The 12,302-nt window shown below is 40.7% G+C and overlaps 1 long non-coding RNA gene across 1 annotated transcript in view; it reads left to right on the forward strand.

Annotated features, from left to right (window-relative positions):
- Positions 1–12,302, forward strand: part of LOC134347630 (uncharacterized) — a 99,825-nt gene that overhangs the window by 18,011 nt on the left and 69,512 nt on the right. Inside the window, exon 2 of the long non-coding RNA XR_010018211.1 lies at positions 2,922–3,032. This is a non-coding gene — a long non-coding RNA (uncharacterized LOC134347630). The remainder of the gene's footprint in view (positions 1–2,921; positions 3,033–12,302) is intronic.

The following is a 12,302-nucleotide window of genomic DNA, read 5'->3' on the forward strand; positions in this document are numbered from 1 at the left end:
ACTTTATAACTGTATTAAAAGATTTACAGGACCTCGAGAATAGAGTAGGATACTGGGACTAACTAGATTGTTCTAACGTAGAGACGGTATAGAGTTAATGGATAAAAGAATGTCTTTTGATGCTGTAGTCATTCTTTGATTCTGAAAACAGAGAAAGAAAGGCCCAATTTCTGACTTTCAAAACACACTTGCAATTATTGAGCTTAAAGTGTGGTTCTAATTCATAATATTGTTTATACTTGTAATGTTGTCACCAGTTAGCAACAGGAAGAAACCATTTAGACTTTGAATCATTCTGTGAGATTAAAACCAATGTATATCCAAACCTTCTCCACTTGTTATGCTTGCAAGATCTTTTTGAGTAAAATAAACCAATCACAAAATTAAAGCTATGAACTGACCACTTATCTGCCACACATTATGTGACGGTGACTTTCCTGACTTGTTTTACAAATAACTCTACTAAGTCTTTCCATTTTCCTGAATTCCCTTCCAATGGGAAAATTATTTCTCCATCAACCCTTCCACTTCCTTCTTTGTTTGAACCCAAATTATCTCTTGAATTTAGAAATTAAAGGAATATATACTATTGGTGTTGATATTGGTTTACTATTGTAACATGTGCCAAGATACAGTGAAAAGCTTGTCTCGCATATTGTTTATACAGATCAAATCATTACACAGCGCGTTGAGCTAGAATCGGTAAAACAATAACAATGCAGAATGAAGTGTAAAAGCAGCTGGAAAAGTGCAGTGCAGGTAAACGATAAAATGCACAATCATAATGAGGTAGATTGTGAGGCCAAGAGTGCATCTGATCTTACAGGGGGTCCACTCAAGAGTATGATAGCAGTAGGATAGAAACTATCCTTGAGCTTGGAGGCAGGTTTTCTGACTTCTGTATCTTCTGACCGATGGGAGAGAGGAGAAAAGAGGATGTCTAGGGTGGGTGCAATGTTCCCTCTAATATTTTTTTTACAACTGCGTGGACCAGCCATTTCTCTGAGCAGCAAATGTTTTCACGGCTGTGATCCACTTGATAACCTCCGCAGTAAGTTCAGTCTTATTTGTTGAGTTACCCCATCCCCTCTCCAGCATACTACTACAAACGTTTGTAGCTAATACCCAGGCTATCAAGAACAAAGTTAATGAACTACGGGTAAAACTGATGTACCAAAGAGAACTGAACAACTGTTCTGTTCTATGCCTCACTGAAACGTGGCTTATATCTGCTTTATCTGCCATTCAATCTGAAGGCTTCTCAATACACCAGATAGACTATATGACATCCTCTGGCAAAGCTAAGCTCAAGATCAGCACCAGATGGATTCATGACATTAAATGGATCATAATATGATGGTCCCGTTTAAAGAGACAGCCCGGCACCATCTACACAAGAGCAAACAGAATAAGCTTGTGCTGGGTTTGCTGCAAGGCCGACATATGAATGGACTCCATGGAAAAGGAACAAGGCCTTCAGTAAAGCTGTTTGGGTTCATTTGAATAATGATTACTTTTTCTATTGCACAGTGAAGTATTACTGGAAATGATTTGGAGATTTTTTTTTCACAATTGGATGATCTGCAGACCATAGCTACCCATAGAGAGGAATAAACGGTTACCAGGATGAAGAGTGCTGATGAAGGGTCTTGGCCTGAAACATGGACTGCTTTGTTTTGCTCTCCCTAGAAGCTGCCTGACCTGCTGAGCTCCTTCAGCATTTTGTGTCTAGCTTACTCTGGATTTCCAGCATCTGCTGAATCTCTTGTGTTTATGATTATAGAGTTCGCTGTGAATGTAAGATAATCATTTGACTTTAACGCATTGTGATATTATATAGAAAGGCATGTCAATGGGACAATACATGCCTCTGTTAACACAAGGCTCTAATATTCTTAAACCCTGATTACTTGGAACTTTTAGTTTAAGACAAAGGCCAGCCTTTACCCACCATGACATCAAATTGCCACCCAAAGAGTCCAACATCTGAGCCACCTACCCGAACAAACTCAGGCCCTGGTCTCCTGATTACTTATTTCCCGAGTCAACAACGGGCTCCAATCCCTGAGTCTATGACCCTCCAGTCACCTAATAGAAGCCCTGATCTCCGAGGCTGTGGCCTTAGGTCCTAGACTTTCCTACTAATAGAAACATAGTTTTCATATTCACTCTATCTAGGCCTTACAGTATTCAGTAGTCTCAATGATATCCCTCCCTCATCCTTCTGAGATCCATTGTGTACAGACTCAGAGACATTAAACGCTCCTCATACATTAAGCTTTTCATTCCTGGGATAATTCTTGTGAACATCCTTTGGACCCTCTTTCAAACCAGCACATTTTCCCTTCGATATAGCACCCAAAAGTTGTCCAGAAGATTCCAAATATGGATTATGTTTACCTCGCACTGTATCCTGTTCATGCACAAATAGGGCCTCTGCACTCCCTCTTTTCCCTCTCTAAGTCTGGGCCTAACTTTGGTCCCAGGTGATGCATCAGTCTTTGAGTTCTATACAACAGATAAGGGAAAAGTGCATTGTTATTTCAGAATTATCTGAGGATTTTGCTGGTGATAGTTTTTTTCCCTTGGGAAAAGGAGAGATCACGAAGAAGTTCAGTCTATTATATTCTTTGAATGATCAAAGAATTAAAATATAGACTTAATTTTAAGAATATTGTTAAATATGTACCTCGATGGTTCATTTCCTTGCCTTCAGAAAATGGATCAGTGCATGTGGAGAACAATTAAAAGGGTTGTAATGGACATCAGAAGGAATCTGTAAAAACTTAATTGAATATTTTCAGCATTACCTGAATAAGATAGGTTTTTGGTTTAGTATCTTGATGTAGGACTTTTCTTTTCTATTGTTTGACACTAAGTGTTATTCTTTTTCATGCAAAATTCTCTATCTTTGATTCTAGCTGAAATTAGGCAGTTACACTGCTCGAAGCCTTTCGCCAATACTTCCTGCTGGGGAACTAGAAGAAGTACAGAGGAAGAAAGAGGAACTTGAGTATCAGATAAATACTGTGGTAAGGGTACCTTCTCCTTTAATGAAAGGAATAGAGTTTTATCCTAATATATATCACTTTCGATGGACTAAGTAAAAGTCATTTTCAGTAAACAGCCATTCTGCATGCTCGCATTTCCTTAATATCCCCTGATTTAGTCCAGAGGAAGTGGTGTCAGATGTACAATAACTACCCACCAACACCCCATGTTGTACTGAGGAAACATCACCAATAGTCTGTACTGGTCTAACCACACAGATGCCATGGCCAAGAAAGCACACTAGTGCCTCTACTTTCTTAGGAGGCTACGGAAACTTGGCACGTCCTCTTCGTCTCTCAGCAATTTTTAAAGATGCGCCAGAGAAAGATTCGGGGCTTGATATGGCCACTGCTCTGCTGAGACTGCAAGAGTTGTAGACGCAGCACTGTGCATCACAGAAATCAGCCTTGGACTCTGAGTATATTTCTTGCTGCCTCGGTAAAGCAGCTATTAAAGATCACACCCATCCTGGGCATTTTATCTTCTCCTTTTTCCCATTGGGCAGATAATAGAAAAGCCTGAAAGCATGTAGAGCCAGGCTTCAGGGTCAGTAGCTTCTATGCTGCTGTTATAAGACTACTGAGTGGTATGCTACTTCAGCGAGATGGACTCTCGACCTCACAATATACTTCACAATGCTCTTACACCTTATTGTCTACCTGCATCTCCTCACCGACATCAACGCTGGTGCATCTCAAGGCTGCATGCTTCGCCCAATACTCTACTCTCTCAACACTTACGATTGAGTGGCTGGGCGCAGCCCAAATGCCAACTATAAATTTGCCGATGACACAACTATTGTTGGCAGAGTTTCAGATGGTGACGAGGAAGGGGACAGAAGTGAGATTGATCAGTTGGGTGAGTAGTACCGCAACAATGATCTTGCACTCAACATCAGTAAGACTAAGGAATTGATTGTGGATTTCACAAAGGGGAGGTTGAGACACCAGTCCTCATCAAGGGATCAACAGTGGGAAGGGTGAGCAGTTTCAAGTTCCTGGATGTCAAAGACCTACCTTGGGCCCAACATAATGATGCAATTACAAAGAAGGCACGACAGTGGCTATATTTCATTAGGAGGTTGACAACATTTGGTACAACACCAGAGATTCTTGCAAATTTCTACAGATGTACCATGAAGAGCATTCTAACTGGTTGCATCACCATCTGATATAGAAGGGCCACTGTACAGGATCTGAAAAAACTGCAGAATGTTACAAGCTCAGCCAGCTCCATCATAAGCACTAGCCTCCCCAACATTGAGGACACCTTCAAAAGGTGATGCATCAAAGAGGAGACATCCATCATTAAGGATCCCCATCACCCAAGGCATGTCCTATATATATTTGTTTTTTCTTGTTGTAATTTATAGTTCTTTAAATTATTATTATGTATTGCAATGTACTGCTGCCACAAACCAACAAATTTCATGACATATACCGGTGAAATTAAAACTGATTCTGCACTGCACTCTTTCTGTAACTGTAATCTTCATTCTGCATTGTATTATTGTTTTTCCCTTGTTCTACCTCAATATGATGAAATGATTTGTATGGATGGAAAAGTTTTTCACAGTTCCTCACTACGTGTGCCAATTTAGATAGGAGGGTGGTCGTTGGCAGGAGACCTGTGGGATGCTCTTTGGGTACATGTCAGTACTGTGCAGTGGTTCAGTAGAAGCGACGTGAAATGAAGCAAGTAATAATAAGGAGAACATGATGGTTTAGCTGAAGGAGGTGGGTTGAAGTGTCCATTAATGATTACAGAATGCTGGTAATTGGAGGAAGGATGGGTCGCGAGCACTGGTGTAATATCTATGCTCCTATTTATAGACTGATGTCAGATGGGAGACATGGTTCTTACCTGAGCAGAAATGGTGATGTCATTAGATAGTTCCCAACATGGCAGCCAAATCAAAGGTATGACTGTTCAAAGGATGAGCTAACTGGTACCTGTGCCTCTCTGCTCCCTGGCAATTTGACTGGGGACCTTCCTATGGGAAAAAGGTGATTCTCAACTTGTCCAAGAGCTACAAGTTTGTCACTATTCATTGGTTCATTCATTAAATAAGGAGGTCAATACTGTATAAAGTATTTCAGGTATAGTCTTATAATTGTCTAATATAACATAAGCACAATGTCCATATATTTGCATTTAATTCTCCTAGCAACATAATATAACATTAATAGTTTTAGTAATTACTTTATATCCATGCTAGCCTTCTGGAAGTCATGCATTTGGACTCCCAGATGCCTCAATATCTTAGAGCTTTTAACCAACTCACCATTCAGATAATAGGTATTTTCTATTTTCCCTGCCAAAATTGACAATTTAGATCCTCTTCACAACTTAATTTCCTCCCTATCTTTGTGCCATCACTCTATATGGTGACTGCATGGAGTTAGTTGCCTTACTAATGAATAATGATGACTCTTCACCTATCTAATTTCTTATTTATCTCCATTTGGTCTGCTTTACAGTGGTAAAATGGGCACAAACAACAATAGTCCCAAGGTCTCAGTTTAACATCTCATTTCAAAAATGCCTCCAAGAATGTGGGTCACGCTCTCTGTCCAGCACTGGACAGTCAGCCTGGATGTACAATGAAGAAGTTAGAAAGAGCAGATTTATGGCAGGGTGAATGAGTCAACCACTGACCCAAATGGCACTTTACAACATGGAATAAATTAGTCTTAGTTCTCATGTTAAACAGAGAATACTGGGCTGGGCTGTATCATGCTGTCTATTGCCAACTGTATTGAATGCAACTGCCTCCATTCAGCCATTAAAACTGCAGTAAACTCCATTGTTCTATTCATGTTCTGTCAAATTGCTGACAGATTCAGAAGACCTAATTTGTTGGGTTTTTTTTTGCTGGACTCTATATGAGGTACGATCCACAAATTCTTGCCAAGTCAGAGTTGATGCAGGATCCAAGTCCCCATTGATTTCATTGGAATTGTTGGCCAAAGATTTGGGAGGTTTTGCTTCCTTAGTTAAAGTGTGCCTTTGAAGGTTTACTCATGCTAGATTGACTGGGTTAGCGTTGGCAGATTTATACCTCTCTACTTTTTTTAGATGGTATTTTGACATATGAGCAAAGAATATTTTGCAGCTTACTTTTATACATGTTTATACAGGGGTAGAAGTTAACTCATTATTTCAAACTTTCATGAAGTTTGGCTATGACTGGTAAAGCAAATTTTGAAGTATACAGTAACAATGATACAAAATATGTGAAAAAAATAGAACGAACCAGTTTATCAGCCAAAATCTGCAGAGAAGATTCATTTGTGTTCATTAACGTAATTAACATCAAAACTAATCACGATTAAAAAGATAAATCATGCAATTAAAAAAAATAATTGCAAGTTAATCACAGTTTTAATTACACTGTTAAACAATAGAGTACCAATATTTTTGAGTGGCCCAAAGAAAAATGCTTTGCTTTCAATTCTAAGTGGTCAAATGAAAAATGCTTTGTCTAATGTTGGATTGGGATTGTTATTTTTCTTGTAGTTTAACGTTCCTATGTTTGCTTCTATTTTTAAATAATCATCTATATACATAGAGTCATAGAACACTACAGCAGAAAACAGGCCCTTCAGCCCATCTTGTCCATGTTGAATTCTGAATCTGCCTCATCCCATCATCCTGCACCAGGACGACAGCTCTCCATATCCCTCCCCTCCACATATCTATCCAAATTTCCTTTAAATACTAGAATAAAACCCACATTCACCATTTCCATTGGCAGTTAGTTCCACACTTTTACCACCCTCTGAATGAAGAAGTTTCCCCTTGTGTTCCTCTTGAACATTTCACCTTTCACCCTTAACCCATAACCTCTAGTTCTAGTCTCACTTCAAACCTTAGGGGGAAAAAAATTGCTTGCATTTACCCTATCTATACACCTCGTAATTTTCTGCTGCATATCTCTATTAAATCCCTTCTCTCATTCCCCTTCACTCTGCATATAATTGTTCAATGAATTTTCCAGTAATACACTTGCTTCTGTATTTTTTGAGAAACCTCTTAGTTTTCAGGAGCAGGTTTCATTTTACAGGTTAATTGTTATCACTGGAATTTTTGTTTTCTCCAGTGAGTACGAGACAGCCACAGCTGCTTTCTCCTTTGTCTTTTCTTTGTTCTCTCAGCTCTTGTTCATTTTTCATTCTTGTAACACTTAAAATGATCATAAGCAACATGTTTTATGCCTCATTCTTGACTTCTGAAGAACCTTTGGATCGCAAAAGCATTAGGATCCAACACTTCATAGGTTTGATAAATATAATTTAAAATTGTCATTGTGGTCAAATCTTCTTGTTATCTCTTCCAATCCCATAACCCTTGGATTTCTACATTCCTCTAATTGGCTTCTTATGTAACCCTACTTTTCATCATTCACTGACTGGCATCTGGCATCGTGGCTCATCATCATTTTACCTGGCCACACTCATTTCTGAATCTCCATGATAAGAATATACTTGGATGAGATGCAACAAAGGCAGTGCAATGTGGAGGGAAGGAGGTAGGTTTTGAGAGGCAGAGAAGATGGAGTGAGAGAAAAGATGAGTAGAGGAAAGTTTGACGGTGGAGAGAGACGAGGGAAGAGAGGGGGAGGAAAAGGGACATGTCAATAGGAGGGACATGTGGAGGAGAAAGGAGGTGCAAAGGTTTTGAAAGGGAAGAAGAGGAAGGGATAGGAAAGGAAGAGAGAGCAGAATAGAATGTGTCAGAGAGAGAAGTGGGAGCTGATAGAAGAGGGAGTGGGTTAGAAAGTGGAGCAAAAGGGAGAGTGCAATGGAAGTAACTGAAATGAGGGAGTGAAAAGAAGTGGGAGATAAAGAAGAGAGAAAAGAGGGAAGGTATTAATACAGAGAGAGAGAGAGAGAGAGAGAGAGAGAGAGAGAGAGAGACATAGTAGGTAGGGTAGAAACACATCCATTAATTCTAATACTGGGACTCGCTCACTTATTCTCTGCACTTTCTTCTCAAGTCCCTCCTGTACCCTTATTCCCAGCTCTAGAGTCCATCCCCTACCATACCCTTCTGCACCTCTTGTCTACCCATTCCTCCCACACCAACCACAGTAAACACATATCTCTGGTATTTATATATCCAGAATTCTCATGCAACTGACAAAAAAACCCTAGAATATTAAGCAATTTTGTAACTTTGTTTCAAAAATGTAAATTCCAATTTGGTTTGCCGGGTTCTGGTGAGATTTTGTTCACATGCTGTCCCCAATCCACCTGTAGCACAGCAGCTCACTCTCAGTCCCTTATGCAGTCACAAGTGGTGTTTGGTTCCAATTGTGCTTCATAATCTGTACCATACTTCTCCCATCTTTTCCACTCTGTCCACAATACTCCTGGCAAAGGTGTGAAGTAGTAACAAGTTAACATGAAGTAAATAAATAGAAGACTAGAATGAGCTGAAAACCTCGATGTTCTGTTGAAAGGATTCAACAACTTATAACATTAAATCACGAAGTGCAAAGGTTAAAGAGTTCTTCCTCAGCTTGGGGAATGATAGAAGGGTCAAGCACTTGTTGGTTGATTAGCAGCAGTGTCCCCTTTATAGATTTGGCACTTCATAGATGGTGAGTCATTCATGTAATGTATTTTTGCTATGTGCACTGCTACCTTGCTCCTCCTATGATTAGGGTCCAATCATTCAATTCCCATCTCTGGTGCTCTCTGCGTGGAATTTGCATTCTCCTGTGACTACTTAGTCTCCTGCAGATACTCCTGATTCCTCCTGCATCCCCCCAAAAAATGTAGTTTGATAGCTTAACTGACTACAATGAATTGCCCCTAGTGTGTAAATGAATGGCAGGAACTGAGAACTTGGGGACAATAAATTGCGTTAGGGTACAATTAGTGTTAAAAGAAACAACTACTTGGAAGCATAGAGTCTATGGACCAGGAGGACTGTAATTTTCATTGACTGCATGAATCTATAATAATGGCATCTTAATCTGTTTTTGGTAATCAGCTTCGATTAAGTATTGATTAGGAAAACACAGTGTGCTCCCCTGCTCTTCTTTGAAACAATGCTAAGGATCTTATCTGTCCCCGTGAGAAAGTAGGTGGTTTAATACCTTGGCCAAAAGCCATTTCCTGGGAAAGTGCAATAATCTGCCCAGATTGCATGCATAGATTTGAAATGCCCTGGTAAGATTGTTAACACTGGGCAGTAGCTGACATTGTGATTTCAGGTGGAGCTGACAATCTGACTAAAGTTTATTGATGACCCTTAAGAAAGATGCCTAAAAAGAACATGGTAACCTGCCTCAATTACTATCATTCAGTGGCACTTACATCCACTGCGAGAGCTTGGTGATGAAACATAACAAATCCTGCCTGAGAAGAGACTTGGATCTGCTCCAATTTGCCTACCACCACAGCAGATGCCATTCCATTGGCTCCTTATTCAACCCTAGAACATCTGGACAGCAAAGATACATACATCAGGATGCTCTCTATTGACTACAGCTTAGCATTCAATATTATCATCTCCTTAAAACTAATCCATAAGCATCAAGACCTTGGCCTCAATACCTCCTAGTGCAATTGGATCCTTGATTTCCTCTCTTGCAGACCCCAGTCATTTCTGATGGGCAACAATATCTTCTCCACAATCTCCATCAGCACAGATGCATCACAGACTGTGTGTTTAGCTTCCTGCTCTTCTCACTTTATACTTATGACTGTGAGGCTAAGCACAACTCCAAGCCATATCTAAGTTTGCTAATGAGACTATTGTCCTTGGTCAAATCAAAGGTGGTGACAAATCAACATATAGGAGGGAGATTGAAAATCTGTCTGAGTGGAGCCACAACAACAACCTCTCACTCAGTGTCAACAAGACCAAGGAGCTGATTATTGACTTCAGGAGGAGGAAATTGGAGGACCATGAGCCAGTCCTCATTGGGCATCAGAGGTGGAGAATGTCAGCAACTTTAAATTCCTCAGTGTTATCACTTCGGAGGATCTGTCCTGGGCCCAGCACATCAGTGCCTTTACTTCCTCATAAGTTTGCGAAGATTCAGCGTGACATCTAAAATTTTGACAGATGTCTATAGAGGTGTGAGAGAGAGTATATTGACTGGTTGCATCATGGCCTGGTATGGAAACAATGCCCTTTCAATAGAAAATCCTACAAAAAGTAGTGGATATGGCCTAGTCCATCACAGGTAAAGCACTCTCCACCATTGAGCGCATCTGCACAGAGTGCTGTTGCAGGAAAGCAGAATCTATCATCAAAGACCCCCACCACTTAGGTCATACTCGCTTCTCATTGCTGCCATCAAGAACAAGGTACAGGAGCCTGAGCACCCACACCACCAGGTTTAGGAACAGTTATTACCCATTAACCTGGATCAGGCTATTGAACCAGAGGGGATAACTTCACTCGTCCCATCACTGAACTGTTCCCACAACCCATGGGCTCACTTTCAAGAACTCTTCTGTTGTATCTGTACACAACTACATATCAATTAAATGAAAGTACACACACGAGCGATGGCTTTAACTGGTGTATTCACATTGCAACGAGAGAGAGAGAAAACAATGCACATGCATAGAGAACAGCACATGTGCAGACAACAGATCAATACGTATTGCAAAGGAGGGTCATTGCTCTAAAAACAATAGATCCATACATTACACTTCCTCCCCCTTTAGATTAATGCAACATAAACTGTATATGTAGAAAACATTCAATTTCCCTCTCATAACCCACATTTCAAAAGTATGCTTTCACAATAATAGTCCTTAACTAACTTCACAGTTCTAAAGATTCAATCTTTAGGGTGGCGCTCTGTTTCTTTCAGGATAGTGTTTCTGGACCAGCGTAGTGGCATCCAGTTTGGTAGGCGTCTTGTCTAAGTTTCCAGTGTCACATTGCTGTCAGTGACATCACCATTGAGAGATAGGTCCGGTGACTGTAATGTGTCCATCTTGTTGGATGCAGTCGACTCCAGTGTGTGCTCGGTTGAGCATCTAATATCTGGTCCACATGACGTCTCCATGTCTGACCTCCAACATCCACCGTGTGCATTAGTGGTCCAGTACTTGTAGCTATCCTACCAGGTGTCCACTTGTCTTCCCAGTAATCACGTGCATGGTCTTCCTGTCCAATCTCAAAGCTCCTTGCCAGTTCACTTGGCAACTGGCTGAGCTGTTTATTTTGTACCTCTATAGATCTGGTTTCAGGAGGTCAATGCGAGATCTCAGACTCCAGTTCATGAACAACATTTGATTTGTTGACACATGAACAGAGTTCCAATACACAAAAGAGAAGTTTTTGTTCTGTAGAGGTATGTCCTCCTTGTCCATTACTTTAATGGACTTCTTGAAGGTTTGAATAAACCTTAAGCTAACCCATTCATTGCTGGGTGGTGAGGAGCTGACTTAAAATGTCTGATGCTATTTTTCTTTCTGAACAGTTGAAATTCTTCTGACGTGTATTGTGGTCTGTTGTCAATCTCAATTTGTTCTGGTAAGCCGTTTTTGGCAAAGATAATCCTCAGAGAGGAGACAGTCTTTGCTGAGGGTGTTGACTTCATTGAATGACCTCTGGCCACTTCGAATGAGCACTCACAGAAACATGGAGTCCATGAATGGTCCAGAAAAGGCAGTACGTACTCTTTGCCAAAGTGAAGATGGCCACTCCCATCTTGAATTTTTCAGCATCCCAAACAACTTCCGGCCAAGTCTTCAATCTGCTTATCTATTCCTGGCCATCACATGTAGCTCCTGCTGAGACTCTTCATCCTGACTGTACGCAAATGTCCTTCATGCATATTTTCTAACTGGTGCACAGTTTAGAGGGAACCACAACATGAGACCCACACATCAGCGTTCTTTGACATACTGACAGTTGGTCTTGTCTCACTGAGAACTCTGGAAACATAGGGTTACCATGAGCTGGCCATCCTTGCGTGGTGATTTCATAGACTTTGGGAATGTCAGGTCATTCCTTGTTTCCCTTTGTACTTCGCAATTTGTCACTAGCAACTGGACCACCACTGCGCTGTGGAGCATTTCTGCTGGGTCACAGTTTGAAGACTTTAGTTCTTCAGTTGCTGTGTTGTTTGGCACCCTTGATCTCTGTGCCATAAGAGTGGGTTCCTGGGAATAGTGCCGAACATTGTAACCGAGTAGCAGTCACCATTGGAATTCCCTTCCTGGTAGTGAAAACCGACACAAGTGGCTGGTGATCTGTCTCTAGCGTAAACGTTT

This window comes from Mobula hypostoma, chromosome 6 (genome assembly GCF_963921235.1).
Source record: "Mobula hypostoma chromosome 6, sMobHyp1.1, whole genome shotgun sequence".
NCBI lineage: Eukaryota > Metazoa > Chordata > Chondrichthyes > Myliobatiformes > Myliobatidae > Mobula > Mobula hypostoma.